Below are 14,129 nucleotides of genomic sequence, written 5' to 3'. Positions count from 1 at the left end.
CGCGATTCCATACGGCTGCCAGAGGGAGAACAGACAACTGAGAAAAAGGCACGGGGGAAAAGCAGCCTATATCTGCCACCAATGATGCGGCCAGAAGTTTTCTACGAGGTGGTAACCAAAGTACCAACCAAGTAGGGTCGAAAAAAGTCGAAAAGGACTAAAGAAAGAAGAATCTCTAGCATTTTCCACACAGTGTCCAAAAGACACATACATAGGTCTGTCACCCGGAGGTTTACTAACCTTAGGCATTAATACAAACTTCTGCCGCTTCCATAATGTAGGAAATATCCTCTCGGACATGGATGCTTCGAACTACTCAGCGAACATGTCCGATCTGGATTTCACGGCAAACTTAAAGGCCCTAAATTGGTGGTATTGCCGTCACATTCAAAGGTCGCTGGAAGCTGTCAGTGCCCTCCTCTTCCTGGAGAAATAACCCCTGGATAATTTTTAATAAGAGTGAAGGGCACGTGACCTGCATAGATGAACGGCCTCTGAATCGCCCCATCACGATTCTAAAGGCACCCCCTCACGGGCTTACGTTCGCTTCCGGACAGAGCTCCCTAAAGCATTCTTCCTTGCTTCATTGGTTGATGAAATTGAGGGTTTTTGGCTTTCTTATAGGCGGCTGTTTTTGCCCTTGATCGTTTCTATCTATCACCCTCAGATCCACTGTTCTGGGTTGGTGATAGACTGATCGAAGGTTGCCCTATTCAGTATTCCACCAATAGTTTGGTTTTTTACTAAGAAATGAGCGTCTCCTAGAGATAGATGCGTCACATGCTTTGACGATGTATTGGGCCACATGGACAGTTCTTTTCGTAGAAGCGCCTGCTTTATTAGGTAGGTCTAGCCATACCTGTATGAAGGTCTGCTCATCCAAAGTTTTCGCAGACTAGCCTGATATCTTTTTCAGTTTCGGGCATGATGGCCCTCTTCCCTGCGGTGCTACCCATAGCTCAAAGAAGATTGCCTGGTGAACGCTGTGGGTGTAGCATTCGCTGACGCATCGGGACATACCACGCGCCAGTGCAGAACTGACAAAGGTTAGGTCTCCGATTGAGGCAGACCCCCCTTTCTGAACGCTGTTTACATAACTTCTTCGGCCAGAATTATAGCTAACTGTACAAATGTGTCTAATAGACTGCGGTCCCTTAAATTAGTCCGTCTGTTACCCCACCCAAGAGCCCAAGTATTAAAGTCAGGCGAAAATACAGCCACAACAATGTAAGTTGTTCAGCGACTCAATTGCGTCAAAGTCCAGGTGAACTATGACTACAACACCGATGCCAAAGAAAGAGAGAAGACACAAACGACGATCAGAAGTTTTTGTCAACAACTCGAATGAAGGGAGGTCTTACGTATAAATTCTTCGAGAAACCCGCAACATTGCCATACCAGAAGACGCTGGAGTAGAAGTCAAATCTAGTCGGTGGACTCGAACTCGAGTCTAGACTCAGATTCTCCACTTACTCAAGTGGGAACCAATCTAATTCAGACCCAGTCGACGAACCGAAGCGGGCCCCTTCTGTCAGCACTCCAGACCACGGGCTCCAGTCGGTGCGACCTTCTGAGGCTAAAGAATTGCCTTTGGGTAAGCAAACCGCTTTCGAGCAAATTGGCTCAGGGCAAATCACAACCCTCTGACGATCCCAACTTTTCGACACAAAAGGCAGCAAAGAGGGCTCGGCCGACAACGACTAGGCCTTCATTTGCAGCCAAGGCTATCGAAGTCAATGGATGCTCTTGTATTAAGACAGTAATTCATCTGGTTATGATACTGAGCAGTGCGAGCTGTTGAGGAGGAAACTCCTTCTAGCTGAAAGGACTACATCCTCGCAAGGCATTAAGCAAGCTGCACCAAGTCATAAGTGCCGATATTGTGCATCTGGTTGGTGGTCTGTACACCGGAAGTGTAGAGGGCACTGAACTAGCGTTACGACAGACCGAGGTAAATGGTTGATATCCATTTGACGCAATTCTTCAACATCAAGGCTATGAGGGTGGAGTCACCCTAAGCACCATTGGCAGTGGTTGTTGCAGTGCAGGTTACATTCCGCGCTTTACGGGTTGTGAATGATTCGGTCAGCCAGGGGGATGCCTTGGTGGTCGGAATTATTGTGATTAAATTGCGGATTTCGATTGGGTATGCATGGGGGATGGTGGGATCTTCGACTGAGATCCTTACTTTGCTGGCGCTGCTGCAGTTTGTGGAGAGTCATGTCCATCGGCTGACTTTGGAACGATCAGACTATCCAGGCAGGCGGAGATAGACAGGCGGCACTTCTCGCAAAAACGGCAAGACCGGCGGCAGAGTATAAGTTGAAACGGAGCACGTTAGCATAAGGAGACCCTTTTCCTGCGCCTTCCGTCAAGGTCTCCAACAGATTTGGCGCTGTCAGTGGTTGGCAGACATGACGATGATGGGGAGGTTTGAGGCGCTACAAAGCCCAAACCTTTATTTCAACTGCCTTAGACCGGACCATTCGTCTAAGGAATGTTCGGCAGGTGGCTGGAGGCGTTTCGGGAGGCGGCGACACATGATGTTCTGACGTGACCCATCTCTATTACAATAGGTGTCAGTACAGAAACCGGCATCGACTCGCGGCAGCAGAGCGTATCTACTAGACCTATCAGGTGGATTGCATCTCTTTTAGAGGAACTTTTGATTTCCTCTTTGGTAAGGGACTACGCAGTAGTCCTATACGAAACGGCGCGAGTCTACGAGCATTATGCGACTCTCTCTCACAGTCGAGTTTTGTAACCTCTTGGTTGGCACAGCGGCCCCTACTGCAGAGAAGATACATGGATTTGGATGTGGTAGGCGTCGGAGCGACACCTCTGGTTCGCTCATTTGGCTTGGTGAATTTGACTTTGCGATCACTATATTCGGAGTTCACTCTCAGCTTGGAAGCGGTGGTACTGGCGATGATTACCCTAAAATTTCCGGCAGTGCAGCTAGATCAGCCGCGATGGCTTCATTTTCACGGAACATCGGCAGTAGTTAACGTCCTTCACGGAGTAGATGTTTGGAGTCTCGTCGTGGAATCTGGTTTTCGCAGTTGTCAATCTGATGAATCCTGCGCAAAAGCAGTTCGGATCAACGGTTTTTACATCAGGAGGAGCCTATTGATGCTGGTAATCAGGAGGAGAAACATCACTGTGCTTGCATATTGCAGATATCCATTTTTGTATCAAGGATGGTAGTTACGTTGTCCAGATCCCGTTCCGAGCGAAAGTGCCAAACTTAGGCGATTCCTGGCAGGCAAGATTAAGGCAATTTTACAGCCTGGAGTGGAATTGGATTCTAGCCTTGATCTGCGAGAGGGCACTTAGGGAACTGTCCACGGACATCAAGCAGATGTTCAGACAGGTTTGAGTAGCGCCCGAACATCGTGACTATAAGCGAACCATTCGGGGGAAATACCCGCAGGATCCCCTTGAGCATTACCAACAGGGGACCGTGGTATATGGAATGCCTCGAGTCCATACATTGCGGTCCCCGTCTTTCAGCAGTGGGCTCTGGACAACGTTCAGCAGATTCTAGCAGGACGGAGCAGCCGTGCGATATGCCATCCATTCGTCATTCTACATCGAAGATCTTTTACAGAGCCTGGCTGATGAACAGCAGGCGATACATTTGGCTTATAACATCGATCACGTCCTTTAAGCAGGACATTTTCGACTGCCCAAGTGAAAATCGAGTGAGCTTGCCGTGGTGGAGCCAATTACGGACGGAGTCGGCCAGGCTTTTTGATCCTGTTGTGACCCCAGTAATTGTACGGGGCAAGATAATCACTCAATCTATTTGGGCAACTGGTTTGGATTGGGATAGGTGTATTGACGCCGCAGACTTGGCAAGGGCCTGGTTAACTTTATCGAATTATGTATGCTACGATGGTCAGGCATGGCTTCTACCAAACGCATTGGCATTTCACGGTTTCTCGGATGCTAGCATACAGGCCTGTGTGGCGGTTGTTTACGCACATATTCAAGACCAGGAGGGACGCGCTCAGGTCACCTTCATGGCGGCGCCTAAAAAGCTAGCACCTCTTAAGGTGGTGAAGCGAATCACCTTGATGTGAGGGGCTGCTACGATTCCGAGTAATAGTGGGTATGGTGGACAACGTGCAAACAGCGTTATCATTAGTGGACATCCCGTGCACATATTGGGTGGACTCTGAAATCATGCTTTGCTGGCTTCGAAAAAAACCAACGGAACTGAAACCATATGTGGCAAATCGAGTGAGGAAAATCCAGGCCTTCACTTCCAGAAAGGATTCGCGTATCCTGCCGATTGTGCGAGCAGATCCTCCTTAGCTACGGAGCTTCTCGATAATCCTCTTTGGTGGGAAGGCCCAATGTGTTTTCACGTGGCAACACAAGTTTGAAATATACCTATGGCATCGCCTTTCTTAGTCTAGTTGCGACAGGCTCAACTGGAGGAAATGCCTTCAGTTATCGTGGCATCAGCAGCTATTATTCTTGCTCCGACCATCTCTACTTATCATGCCCTCGACAAACATTTCAGCTTCTATTGGGCACCATGGTTCGGAGACGACACTGGACGATACCTTCTTGGCAGCTCTATCGTTAGTGTTTAGGGATGGGACCAGGAACTTAATTTCGTTTTGTAGGTTGAGAAAGATATGGCTTTTACGACGGAGTTGCAGGCGTTTCGTGGTTATAAGACAATAGCGAGTTCTTTTCTTTCTTTCAATCTATATCTGGACGATCAAGGAACGCTACGTCTAGGAGAACGACTCCAATATTCAGACCTCCTAGACGATCAGCGCTTCCCCCTCGTCACATCACTATCTGTTATGCCGGAGTGTAACCCTTATTACAAGCATTGCGCTCTCGATTCTGGATTTTTCAAGCCTGACAGGTCGCGCGTACTTGCATCCAACGCAGTGCAGTATGCCGACGACTTCGAAGGAAGCTCATCGAATAATAAATGGCACCAGTTCTTGTAGTTCGGGTTACTGACAGAAGGGATACTTGGTGAACTGAGTCTGCATGACTACGCAAAAAGCCCACATTGAGGTGGTCGAGGATCTCACCTCTCAAGCATTTATCGACGAGTTCATTCGCTCCACGGGTCGTCAATGTCGATGCACCGAGCTTTACAGCGATAATGGTACGGCTTTTGTCCGCGCGAATAGGCTCATTCAGCAGGATTTGTCTGCCTTTGCATCTGAATAGAACCAAGAGACATTGGCGGATCTTGGCGTGACCTGGCAGTTCATATACTCGCGCGCCTCTCAACAGGGAGGGTTACGGGAGGCAGCGGTCAAGCCAGCCACACACCACTTGACCCGTTTGGTTGGTAGCCAGTCCCTCTGGCTGGGACAACTTTGCACACTGTCTGTGGGCATCGAAGCTTGCCTTAACTTCAGGCTTATTACACTTTTATGGGATGACCCAGCCATCAAATTTGTACAATCTTCGGCCGTCTGTTTACTGGGAAGACCGCTGCATGCCATGACGAAACCTACTGTTCCTGATCTTCCAGGTAATCGATTCAAAGACTGGTAATGGCTTTGTCGCATCCATCCGAAATTCTGGCGGAGTTGGCGCGATGAATATTTGGCGGCACTACAGTTCAGCAGAAAATGGCGAAGACGATTTCCAGGCCTGCAGGTGGACCGCCGTTTAGGTCAAGGAAGACATCTTGCCGCCCACTCATAGGCGGCTTGATTACCTAAAAACTCAGTCCTCATCGGTTACCCTGTTCCAAGGTAGCGGTTAAGAGGGAAGAATTCGTGTAGGCACTTTTTCCTGTCCACCGCATCGAAGCAAAGTGCTGAAACTTGTATTTAAATATAAGCCCGACTTGGTACTCAGTGCGTTCAACAGATGACATCTAGTGTTTTTCCCTGGAAGTTTGTAAGGCTGGTGTTGATAAGCGATATATTCAACACAACGGTGAAACTCTTTGAGAAGCTCATCGAGCGGTATAGAGGGACAATTTAAAGGACCAAGCCTTGCTCTACAAGACCAGGAAACTACAGCATTGAATCAACCTTTGGTCCGGACCTTGGGAACTCGTCATATAGTACGATAGTCTGATATGACTTTAGATGCTTGATGAATGGTATATTGCGCCACACGCGGATGATACTGAGGCACTGGTCGCCGCACACACAGTCCAACAATACACTAGGAAGAGTATAGGAATAGTAGTGTGGAGAAAGCCGATGTGGTCGTCCTGATCAAGAATAGGACACAGTCACAGTCTTCCTTATTCATCTCCAACGGACTTATTTGAAATGGCTCTTGTCACGAAGCCCGGCACCATTGGAACCGGGATGGGCCTCTAACACCATATGTTCCAGGACATTCTTGAGACCTGGGACCGTAAAGAACTTATCTGAAGTGGCTCGTGCGATGAAGCCCCGATTGGAAGTTTTTTGGTACCATGGGAAACGGGATGGTCCTCTGAAAAATATGCTCCAGGTGAATTCCTGGGGGATATGCCCTTGGCCTGGTTATTTGTGGTTGGCCCCCTTGTGGCAGTTTCATGGTGGATGTGGTTGTGTCCATATCTTCGGCTCAACTGTAGAGTTGCGCAGTACAGCTCCGGCTCCGCACCTCTTAAATACGGCAGAGGTGTTAGATTGGTTTCGCTACCGCTGGTGTGAATGCTGAACCAGGATCGCTGTACCAGTCATTGCGGGGCTCCGATTGTGGTTCCCAAATCAATCTGGGTCTAGAAAGGACGATGGAATTACGTCTACATGGCAGATACTCACATTAAATCTCCAGGACCTTCACCTCCTTCCTGGCTTATGGTCTGTTCTCAGCCACAATAACTTCAAAAAGGACTCTTCTACCCATTAACTCTTAATGCTGGCTAGGACGTTTATCTCCTTTCCATTCCAATTTCATTTAGTTTCCAACGGTTTCTATCCCATTTTATTTGGTGTACAAAGGAACCCGGAAGGCATTTTAGCGGGGATACATAGAGGAGTCGAAACTAACCACCATCATCGCTGCTCGTTCGTTGCCGCCATCATGGAACTGCAAAGGAAATTAATCAACTGGAAAGGATGTCAGAGAGCTAGAAAATGGAAAAGTTGTTATGTTCTGTTTTGCTGTTGATATTCGATTTAAAAAAAAACAAGCCAATGTCCTTTTCAAGCTTGATCCCTCCTGATGAAAACATGTTTCGCTATGATTGCCGTTAACTCTTCCTCATTGTTGGTTAAATAGTAGTCAAATCCCATTTACATCCGTATTAAGCTCCCCAAGGCTGAATTGAGCTTGAAATCCTCCAATCATCCACTAAATCCTTTAAAATTATCAAAATCCTGCGGCAACAAATTTGTTTATCATGTCGTCTGGTTTTACGGAAAAATTTCATATGGCTGCAGGCAAGTCAATTTAAGTGGTAGGCAAGGTTCAGGAAAATTGGATTTGAATGCATGCTTTTCACAATTTCAAGGACGATTGAAGTGATGTGATTGGAAGGGTGGAGATATTTGTCACTTCAGGATGCAGGATGTTTGGGGAAAAGGAATTATTTTGTGTCGCTATGTTTATATAGGTGGAAAAGTTGAATTACGGAATGTTCATGAGGGATATTGGTAAAGGACTTTGAGGTCCTTTTTCAGTGGCTCATTTCTATGGAGTGCAATATGGCCTTTCCGTTTATAGATGAGTCCTGAAATCAACATTTCTCATTACTCTGACCAAAAAATGAATAAACCTCAACACACTGTTACCATGAACATCCCTAACACTTCTCCCTCGGAAGTGATCCTTGGAAATTATCAATTGTTCTTTCCTGCTGTCGGGCATACCGTACTTGGGAACCTGCTTTCCTGGATCCACCATCAATTCCACTCTTCCCAGCCACCTGAAATGAAACATCTTGTTGACCTGCCAAACAACAAGTCATACCTGTTTCCATTGCTCGGTGTCCTTTTTGTTTCTTCCTAGTTGTTCTTATCCTCTTTTTTCTTCAAGTCCTCATATTCCCGTCCTAGACACATCCTATCTTCGTTCCGAACTCACTTCTAACCATAGGAAACATTATCATTCTTGCGTAGCTTTCGTCTTCTCAAAATGTAGGGCAACGAGCGACGAGGAAAGCAAGAAGGACACTGAAGGGATTCTAAGTATCTCAGTTCTCTGTTCCTTGAACGTCGCTTGAAAACCGGGTGGAGGAAGGTGGGCTAGAATGGGGAAGTTGGCAGAAACCCACAGTTTTCCTGCTCATCATTCTGTGCTCAATCTTAGACCGAGTATTTCCATGCCAAGTAGGGTCTGGAAATGGGAGAACTTGGGGGGTTGAAAAGGTTCAACCGACGAAATGGCACTGTGAAGCGGGAGAGGGCTGGGAACATTTTCATTTGACTGTTATTTAGGCTTGAGATGATTCGTCCGAGATAAGGTGGAGAAAAGTGAAAAGAGATTTCATTCTCTCACCTCAAGATGGTGTGATTAAGGTTAAGGAATTTTTCGGTGATTGTATTTAGACAGTTTTTTGTTGTTATTCATGTTTTATGTTTTCAGGAATAATGAGTGAAGTAGGGGGGGTGGCAGTGGAGTGTGTAGGGAGGGGATTAGATATGATAAATACATGGCTAAATGGTTGGATTAAGTGATTTTCTCTTCTTTTGCCGTTCTTAGGTTGGTGTATCGTGTGTGTGTGTGGGGAAAATTTACATTGAAGGTCCTTTGAAGGAAGCAGGATCTTGATATGGTTCGTTTAAGTTGATGGAAAATATGAGTGGATGTGATGATGATGGGCAATGTGTAACCCTGAATTACAAGGTTGCCAAGCAAATAGAGTGACTGGAAAATTCGATTCGGTACAATAGCTGAAAGATTAGGCATCTGTATTCGTGGCCTTTAGGATTCTTAGAAAGGGGTCTCAGCAAGGATTTTTAAATAGGAATATCGACTAGACCTGTTGAAGTTTCTAACGACTTTTAATGCTGGGGATGCACAGTATCCGAGTAGACTATAAAGGTCATTGAAAAGGGAATGATGGACGAATCCTTTTTCAAACTTCCTTCAAATAGCCAGATAAAAAGGACATAACTTTCTGAATTTTGTTTCCCGACTAGGCTCTCCTTGCACTTGACTTCATCTTCACATTTTGGCTATTCGCCTTGTTCCCTGGAAAGCAAGTGCTCTTAGGCTTTATTCCGCTTCCCTTCCCTTCCATGACTGTTGCCAAAAACTTTATTAGTTTCGATAATGAGTTGCTCTTTGCAACCCCTTGACCCATCTAAGCAGCTCTTCTGCTCTTCGGACAAGATGCTGTTGGCCTGAAGGTGCGCATTGACCGTTCCACTAATGATGGACGCTCTGACTTTGTGGAAGGTTCGCAAGCAAGTAATCGGCCTTATATCTGCAGGGTCCTGCACCGTGTCCTTTTTAGGGATAAGGTAGGTAATCCCCAGAATGAGGAAGGGTGAACTTTTTGTACCAGAAACTCTGTAACCGATCCAGACCTGGGCTCCTCTAGTTCTTCAAGCTTTGTATGGCCCGTCGAACTTCGTCTTCGGTAACATCCGCAAAATTAACGACAGGCGTATTGGCATGGCGGGTGCCTTCACCCTGATCCATTCAGCATGCTTGATGCATGCTCCCCAAAGTTCACCTAAATACCTTTTCACTTCCGTTACCGAAAACTGCACTGTTTGGACGCTCTATTGATATTCGTTGAGTGATCGGAAAAAACTTCACTGGTTCCTCGCAAAAGTTTCATTCTGGACACGACTGGAATGACCTTCGCCCTACCGTTGTAACTGACTGCATATGACAGAAAGTTTCTATTTTAGTATGTTCAGAATTTCTACTACGAGTGTTTCACTGATGGTGGCATAATTCCTATAAACCCTTCATTCTTCACCCGTCTGGCGGCATTGCCAGAGCCGAGTTGAGTAAGTCTGGCAATGTCCTGTCTTAGTGAGTTCCGCCAACGTTCCTCTGCCCCCATCTCGGTCACCTGTTTCCGTGATGACCTCAAGTCGAACGCGCTCCCTGATGATGGCCGGGATTGTGCCGCTATCGCTGTAATAAAGCGGTACTGGTCTGCGACTGCTACATAGTCAAGGGCGCGAATTGTGGGAAATGCTTGATGAATCTCTGGTGTAACAATGGGCGGTAAGATATTATACCTACCCCCGCTGTTATTTCGTTGTAGAAGCGGATGATAAAGAGGTCCATATCCTCAGTCCATTTCATCCGGTGCTTACGCGAACCTACTGAAGTGGTCATCAAAGATTGTGACGAAACAGTTGCAGCAGGCGAAACAATGCTCCTGATCATCGTGGCGCCTAAACGTCAAACCGCCCCACGACTAGCGGTTTCGACGCTGTACTGTCCATTACGGGAGTCAGACGATTCCCGCCGATTATCCGTACCGGACCTCGAGTTTGTCCTTCTTCACATTAGATGGATTTGCATTTTATTCCTAACTGCCAGGTGTGGTAATAGCTTCTTCAGTGAGTAATCTGCAAGACCTACCCCCTGAGACGCTGCGGCGGCGTACAGCCGTTCAGACTGAAGCTATCTATCCTCCTCCTTTCACAATCGGACTTGGGACCGGCTACGGGTGCAATTTGACCCGTCAATATATATATTTCGGCAACATCTCAGTCAATCTGTGGGACACCCTATCCTATTTGTAAGGATCCGGAATGTATTCGCTAAAAGTTTCTAGATTGCAGTGGGCACTGTGGAATGACTTTCTGTGGCATTCGAGCAAAATTTTCCAAAAACGTTACCTACCATGCTTTTTAATACTATCCAACTGCTGGATCAACACACGGGAATTTTAGCGACGATTCAACAAGCAGTGGCAATGGGCCATCATTAAGCACCAGCGTAACCTCAGCTTCTGAGACTGTAACTTACAATCCTGGCCTCATACTTAAGTCTTCCTGTCCTTCATTTGACGTCGCTGAACTGGCACATCCGCAGATTTCTTATTGCGCCTCGTCGATGTCTGCCACAGGCGAACCGGGCTCCAGTTACTCCACCGGTCTCCTGCTGAACGTTGTCCCACCACCCAGCTATTCGTGTCAAGGCTAGTTTAGTCCGCCATTAGGAACGCTGCTCCTCCCTACATCAAAAGCAGAGTCAACTAAATTCCTCCACTTCGAACCATGCTCTTGCCTACATCAGACGCAGGAAAAACTCAACTTCTTCACCTCTCGCGTATGTGAATATGACCCAGGATGGTTCGTTTGACCAAGCGATAGTCTCTTTCAAAGTGGCATATCACCGCAACTTTGACGCAGCCCGGTCCTTTTGTCCGAAGGACCTCCGTCAAGACTTTTCAGAGGACCGTACGAAAATTTCCAAGCTGCCCGCCTGCTTCGCTGATTTTGAATGCTTTTTCAAATAGCCTAAAACTTTTTTACCAAAATATAAGGCATTTAGGACCAAGCTGTCGCGTACCAAATTATCTGCCTTAGCTTTGCAACACCACGACGTTTGCATTAGTGAAACCTGATTTGATGACACGATTTTAGATTCTGAGCTCGTTGAAGGTTACTCTGTCCTTCGTTGTGAAAGAGACTGCACTGCACTAGGCAGGTCTACCGACAGAGGTACCGTGATAGCTAAGTGTCTTTTCCGAGCTAAAACCATTTTTTACCCTCCCTTTTTCCACTGCGACTTTATCATCGTACGAGTTATACCGCCAAACGCATGTTCTTTAATGGTATCCCTTGTATATTTCCCCTCTTCCGTACGAAGATTTCTTCGAGAGATTATCAGAAGTGCTTACCATATTATGCCCCCCCGCCCTACCTCTTCCTTTTATTCTCCGCGGTGACTGTGATACACTTATGCTCTTATGACTCAATTCTGCCACTCTTCCTTTTATTTATTCACTTTCAGTAACACCTGTGCCGCCCTCCCTCAACCCTTTCAGAAATCGCTCTTGCACTCTTGCTCTTCTCCTCTACAACCTTCCTGTGCGCTGCTTTATCCAATCCGCTAACCCCATTCCCCTGTCGCGCGTCCAAGTTCAACTTTCGTAAGGCATATTTCGAAGATGTAAAATTAGCTCTGGCGATAAGTAGCTAGGCTCCTTTCCACTCCCCATTAACACCCTCCATCCGTATCCCTTTCTGATCTAAGTCCCTGCGCTCTTACCCTGTCTAATTCAATAGACTTCAGTGCCGCAGAAAGCTTCTTCGAAAATTTACTGCTTTAAAAAGTTCCTCTTTTTCGTCCTGACTTTATTTTTTTTTTTTTTTTAATCTGCGTTCCTCGATTAAATTTCATGTAAATACGTCTAGAAATAAATAACTGAGCAGTATTGAAACCTTACTGGTGCACAGCGATCTCAAGTTCTCTGCTTCTTTCATCAAATTCACTGACTCCTCTGCTAACTCCTCCCAACTATGGTATCTGGTGTTCTGCCCCATGATGGAGCCTGCCGCACCCCTTCTTGCGCCCTTCTTACTCGAGTACCTCATTGACAACCTTGACGCCAACGTTGGTCCTGATCACGACGGTACTCCAAACCTCTTTTTGGCTAAAACTGGTCAGCCCAATACCCGTTAATAATAACTTTGATGAGAACCATTTTCATGACCTGTAGAAAAAGGCTCACATCATACCCATTCGCAAAACCGGCGGTAGCACTCTTGCTGAGAGTTCCTGCCCTATTTCCGTCCTCTTCCCCTGGTCCAAAATCTTGGAAAAGTATGTCAGCGTGTGGTTTTCCGCCGACATTGCCCACCCGTCCCTCCCATAAGTCCACTGTCTCCAGCTTGTTACACTTCACCAACTTTGTAGCAGACGTCTAAATTCTCGGCAAAACGTGCATTCAGTCTGCACTGATTACTCTATAGCTTTCAACACTGTAAATCATAAGATATTTTTGTCCGAACTCAACTCTCTCAGTGGCTTGCCTCTAACCTTTCCATCCGATCGTGCTACGTCTTTTACGATGAACAAACATCGCGTTCCTGTTCCTCCTCTTCTCAACAAGGGACAAACCACACAAGGCTCTATTCTGTCCTCCACCCCCAATAATTTTTATTTTCTTTTTCGGCCTTTCCTGTTTGTTCTATGTGGATGACCTTAAACTGTTTTCAGCTATATCGCTTCTTATAGACTGCGTTTCCCTACTCCCTCAAATCCTCTCCCACTTCTTTTTTCTACCCTCTTGACGGATGGGTAAGTAGGTAGATATCAGTGGCCGCTCCGAAGAGCCCAATTAGCGCTGTGGTGCACTGTTTTGATGCCACAAACTCCTAAGACCGTGACTGCTGTTATGAGAGCAGGAAGGCAGAGCCTAGTCGGCTTGGATCTTCAGAGCCAACCCGTAGTATCCACGAAGGAGAGAAGCTCTCCACCCTGCAGCTAGAAATCTCTCTGAGGTCCCCAAAGAATGGTTTATCCAGTGTCCGTAGGAAGAGTAGAATCCTTCCTTGTCTTGGTTGGTTGGTCATCTTCAGTATTGTGATATTGATAGAGTCAAATGGCGAAACCAATCACGACGAGCCGACCCTGCTTGTGAACGGGATAAAGGCCGCAGAAAAAGAAGAAGTATTGTGATATTGAATTCAGAACCTGCATTAATATATCCCAGCGCTAAACGGATTCCTTGACACTTTGACGTAAGGAAGTTGATGGCATCCGCCTCCTTGTATCTCCAGTTCGTTATCGGAAGATATCTCCACAGTGAGGAAGTACAAAAAAGGTTCGTTCCCTCGTCTACCACAGGATCGGCTATAACTTATCCTAGAACTCGAAAAGGCCGCCAAATCGTTTTATCATTCCAGCATAGTTTTCCTTATCATCCGATTAAGTAACCTTAACTTACTTTACTCCTCAAACAAGGGAATTTTTTACTCTTGTGCTCTCCTGCACAAATGCAGTCTTGGGGCGTGACTTTAGGTTGGTTTTGAAAGTTCTTCTAAGCCAGCGGAAATGCAAATTGATTTAAAGTTCGGTGGGGAAGGGGGAAGTGTATTCGAATCTGTGCACAGAAGGATCAGGAGTCATTTGCTGACGACGGTCTCACTCCCGCTCGAAAATTCGACCGTAAGAGAGTCACTGCGTGTACTGATAAGACTGTTGGCAAAATTTGGTTGCTGGTAGGGCTGTCAGTTTCTGGAAATTTTATAGCTGGAGAGAAATAACCAAAG

This window comes from Hermetia illucens, chromosome 4 (assembly GCF_905115235.1).
Source record: "Hermetia illucens chromosome 4, iHerIll2.2.curated.20191125, whole genome shotgun sequence".
NCBI lineage: Eukaryota > Metazoa > Arthropoda > Insecta > Diptera > Stratiomyidae > Hermetia > Hermetia illucens.
The sequence above is the reverse complement of the archived record's forward strand: the minus strand, read 5'-3'. Positions refer to the sequence as shown.